We start from the raw sequence: 5,623 nt of genomic DNA on the forward strand, positions 1-5,623 counted from the left end.
ATTTGAAAAAGAATATATCTTTTTATTTGTGAATGTTGTGACTATAAAATAGCGTACGGATTTTGTTTTATCTTCAGAAATACTTCTTTTGCATAAGAATTTGACAACAAAATAATTAATATTAAAAAAATGATTAATGTATTATAAAAATCGAATGCTATTTTATAGATAATGTATCTGAGAGTATTGTATCTAAATTTCAAGACAATCAGTCCGGTATTTTCCGAGATTTCTTTGCAGTTAGGTCGAAAATTGTAATTTCGAGAAAAATGCAAAAGAAAGTAAATATCCGGTTATATGGGTGATAAAGTGATTTTTTTGCTCATTTTTAATCGGCGATTCCTGGTTGATATGATGTTTCTTCAGCAGTACAATGTGCATCTTGAAATCCTTTCTGAGATGATTTGCGTGTTTGGCAAACGTTTATCGTATTTCCTTGTGCTAAGATCTCCGAGGTATCGCAACGCTGTTTCTTAACTTTCATGCACAATTCATACCATCGATACCGGACTTGTAGATGCATTAAGTTTAATATCGACATTGATTTAACTATTAAATCTATTACTTTGCCTGAGCTATACTCAATAATCGTCGATACTCCGTAAAGCAAAGAAAAGCCTCGTAATCCACTAATGCACTAACATCCATGGATGCTTGATTTCATGAACTTCACGTCACCGTTGCATGCCTTACGCATCACAATTATTAATAGAACGCTTCACAACTGATTATAGAAAAAACGGCGACAAATCGTAACATTCCGTACACATACGGAAGGACACAATAGAACAAGCATCTGCACTGAGTACGTACGTATCGAAACGCGTGATTTACCGATCGCATCTGCCAACTGTTCTATCTAGAAAAACCGTTAACTTCGTTAATTTTTCGAATTTTAATACCGGATATGACTTAAATCGTTCGCGAAACTTAGTTAATAAAAGTGCAAAAAAAATGGATATTTTCAAACTTCTTGGGTGGTCAGACCCCATAATATCGTTTATTTTCTTCTGGTCAATAGATATCATTTTGAGTACTTGTATTGTGACCATAGAAAAGTGTATTTTTCTGCGTAAAGGGAAGAAACTCTCAGCGATACATCATATTCCGTCGATTAAATCGTCAAGATTTTATGTAAAGCAGAAGAAAATTATTAGAAATATTACAATAGATTATACGAATCATTAAGGTGCACAAATATTGTACAACACATACACATATATCTACAACTGAAATGTTAGGTTTAATGAATCTTTCTGTTTTGATTATAATCTCCTAATGAAATAGAAACACGCATATGAATATTTGAGCCCTTGCATTACTTATATACTTGTGTATAACAGTTTTAAATTGAAACAGAACATTTTCTTTATATTGTAGATATAGACGTATATATAATATATTTTCTTTATTTATCGAATATATATACACAGATTTTAATACTTTCAAATTGTTTCGGTTTTTGTACTTGCATAAAATATGGTATATCTATGTATTTAATAATTAAAAAAGATTTTATTTTTCATTTTTTGTATTATTCGAACTTAAGTTTCGCATGACTGAATTACATTTCTTCGAAATTTTTAATAAATTTATTTTTCTGTCGTGTTGAAGTCAATATGGTTTTATTAACAGATAAAATTTTCCATTGTACCAAACGCTACGAAGAAACCCGTAATACACACATAGACACATTTGCACATAGATGTATCTTATATGATATATATATTATGTTTGGTGTACAAAATATATGATAATAATATGTATCTATGTAATATAGATATATAATATATATATATATACACTTTTATATTATACAATGAAATTATTTTAGTGATTTTCTCATATTACATATCTAGTGGAAAATATATCTTGAATAAATATTTTTGCTGAAAGGTTATTTTTTCATCTCCATCCGTTAATTCAGACTATATAATAAATTTACATGAAACATATTATTTAATTAATGATATAAACAAATTTGTATACTCACTTTATCATATATTCTTAATCACTACTACAATTTTTTAGGTATAACTATTTCCTATATATTACTTTACTTTTAAGTCGTTCTATTTAAGACCGCCTTACGTTCTATTTACTCTTCATTTCGTCTGTTTAAGACCTTTTCTCGTTACTCTTTGGTTGATCTAGTCAAAACTGTCCTCCATTAACCTTTTTCTCAGGTCTACCTCATAGCATTTCTTTTACCCATACACATTTAAGCATATGCATTCAGAATTTCATATTTCTCTTTGTCCCTTTCGTTATTTTGTCTTATTTGTCATTCAAGATGCACTTCCCTTTTATTCTCACTCACAATACCTCAGTCCTCTCCCTACTTTTTATAAACAAATGCACCTCACAAGGAATTATGCACCTCACAAGGAATAATGCACCTCACAAGAATATATTTTCATTAGACCATCGAGCGACTTATCTCGTATACAGACACACAGAACTAACTAATGCTATAATCTTCCATCTCACATATATTTACTGAAAAGTGTCGTGGTCGTAAATCATTTTTTTAAGTAATTGTCTCAATTTTATCGATCAAAATGTCTGTTAAAATATTTCAATGGAAATGATATTTGAGCAATTTCTGTCAACATTTCACCATCCTATATACAAGAATATAAACGTGGAATATGTATATACGTATGCAGATACATTAACAAAACGAATATAAATATGTATACACATATATGTGCCAGTACATATTTGTGTATCGGTGTATTTAAACATCATGGAAGATAAAGTAGCAACACAAAAAGTAAAAGAAAAGAAGGTTTATTAATTGATAGATAATAAATCTATACAGGCTAAGATATAGAATATAAATATATATATATATTTGTGTTGAATTTCATTTTTCTTATAGATACATTTAATCAAATTATTCCTTTCCTGTATATTTCTCTGATAAATCTTCATTACGAATAACATATCTCTCTATTTTTGTTTGATTATTGTCTTTTTTGTCGATTATTCAGCTGCTTTGATAAACTGTCTAACATTTGTCATTCGTGTCTTACTATTTGATTCATTGGAGAACTTCGTTGTCGACGGTACTTATCAAATTGCCATTGCTCTTGGTATGGCTTATTATGATAAATTTTCAGTAACTATGTTACGTATGTACATTCATGGATTTACATATATTTATGTAATATGATATAAAATTTATATTCTGGCCGCTAGTTTTTTCTGGCGCAGATCACGTAAAGATAAAAAGGGATCACGGAAGTGTTCATTATTTTTAGTATATTCTCCCTTCTTACACTCTATCCTGTAGGATATATGCGTAGGATGGCTAAAGCATAACTGCTTGAATAATATTGAAAAAAGAGAAGACGATTTATTATTCGTATTATTTATCTATAATATAGACGTATTTTTTTAAGCGCAAGATCTGCTATTATATCAACGATCCTAATACAATTACATAAAAAGATAAAATCATTTTCTCCGCACTAATATGCACACGTAACTTCCAATCTACACGAAAATCATAATAAAGGACGTGATCCTTTTAATAGTTAAAAAATTCAGTCTCGCGTGAATTTGACAATTATTCATTTTATTGAATAATTATCGATTCGTTAAAATTGAATAATTGCATTAGAATTATTCAATCAACAGACGAAAAAAGTGGCATTGTTTGTGCCATTGAAATGATGTTTTGTGCCATTCTTTTCATTTTTCATTTTCTTTCGATGGCAGCAAGATCAAACGAATTTCATTTTGTCTGCGATGATCACATTTATTTTATCATAGATATTTGTAAATGTACGGGTTGAAATCTGTAATATTTTTATATGCCGAATCGACAGAAGGTAAATGTATTTTCCCTTTTCTTCTATTTACTTTTATTATATTTTTCTTTTTTTTTCGGAAATGGAAATGATAACAACGATGTTCAAATGAAGGCGAGCACTTTATCGTGAAGGGGTTACGTGCAGGAATTTGCACTTTTCTCGATTCCAGGAACTACTTGAACCGAATTATACGACCGTATTATATAGTGGTGATCTCAAATTACAACGCAATGAATCAGTTTTCATTAGCAACAAATACCTTTTACATGTCTTCAGCTGTGTGGCTAGTGAAATTCATTTATAAAGAAATTGATTCCGATTATTGTCACAATCCACCAGGTAATATATTTCATTTAAAAATCAACTCTGAAATGATGATCCGTTGTTGTACGGAAAACATTTTACGAGAATGGTATTTGGTCGATACGCATCAAATCGAGATTAATGATGTAGCAACTTGGAGCTTAAAGAAAGAAATCAATAAAATGGTTCCAGATTTTATTTACGAAAGAAGATATAATTTACAGGGTTTAATCATAAGATAGTTAAGGTAAAATATTCTCGTTTTTATTTAACAATAAAATTTTTTTCTATTTTCATCTTTCTTTTTTCTTTGTCATTTATAAGGTTCACTATTCACAATTAAAAACAAAGATTGTGAATTAGACGGAATATTTGGTAGAATAATAAGAGAACTTCGTGTAGCTCAAATTTTAGTTTCAACGTTGTCTCAGAAGTGAAAGAATATGGAAGGTGGGATCCAGAAAGAAAAATTTGATCTGGAGGAATTGCGGAATTATATACTGGACGTGCTGACATTTCTATTTCAGATTTTATTATTACAAATGATAGATTGAAAGTCGTTAACTTCACGCTCCCTTTTTTAAACTCCAAAAACATTCTTGTCATTCGAGTACCAGAAAATTTAAGGATTCAATTGTCATCTTACTTTTTAGTACGATTATTTGCAATAAAATATTTTATTGTTCCCTTCTTCAGGTATTAACCCTTATAAATTAAAAAATTGTTATTTTTATAGACTTTTACTCTTTCTGTTTGAATTGCTGTATTTGGTGTATTAATTGCTTCATCGATTTTCCTGATCTTTCTCAAAATAAAAAGTACAACCAAATGTAAAATAGGATATTTATTGATCGATAATTTTTTAAAGATTTGGGGTATATTTTGCCAACAGGGAATCGCGGGTTTGATTTTATGTTTCTTGAATTACATTTCATTTCGTGTTTCTAATAGGTATATTTACTCAAAGTATTTGTTGCTGTAGATTTCTCTTATAAATCTTCATTACGAATAGCATACTTCTCTATATTTCTTTTAGTTATCGTCTTTTGGGCCGCCTATTCAGCTGTTTTGATAAGCTGTTTAATGTATGTAATCAACGTGTTATCATTTAATTCATTAGAGAACTTCGTTGCGGATGATAATTATCAGCTTGCTGTCACTCGTGGTTCGGCTTATTACGATAAGTTTGCAGTAAGTATGTTACGTACATCATAGTATATGTACATATATAATCTGCATCTATCTATACATACATATATATGTATAAAAAAATAAATATAAGAAAACAAAGAAATATATTTATTTGTAGAATTCGAAAGACCCGTTAGCAGAGAAGGTAATGAAGTTGATGCTAAATGTTGAAAAATTGCCAATTACCGATCATGAAGGATTCGAAATGGTACAATGAAGTATTATAAAAAAGAAAATTAAATAATATTCATTTATATAGTGCGTAATCTAAATGCGGCAAAATTTCAGGATTGAATTTCTCATATATG

Source organism: Vespa crabro, chromosome 12, assembly GCF_910589235.1.
Source record: "Vespa crabro chromosome 12, iyVesCrab1.2, whole genome shotgun sequence".
Classification (NCBI taxonomy): domain Eukaryota; kingdom Metazoa; phylum Arthropoda; class Insecta; order Hymenoptera; family Vespidae; genus Vespa; species Vespa crabro.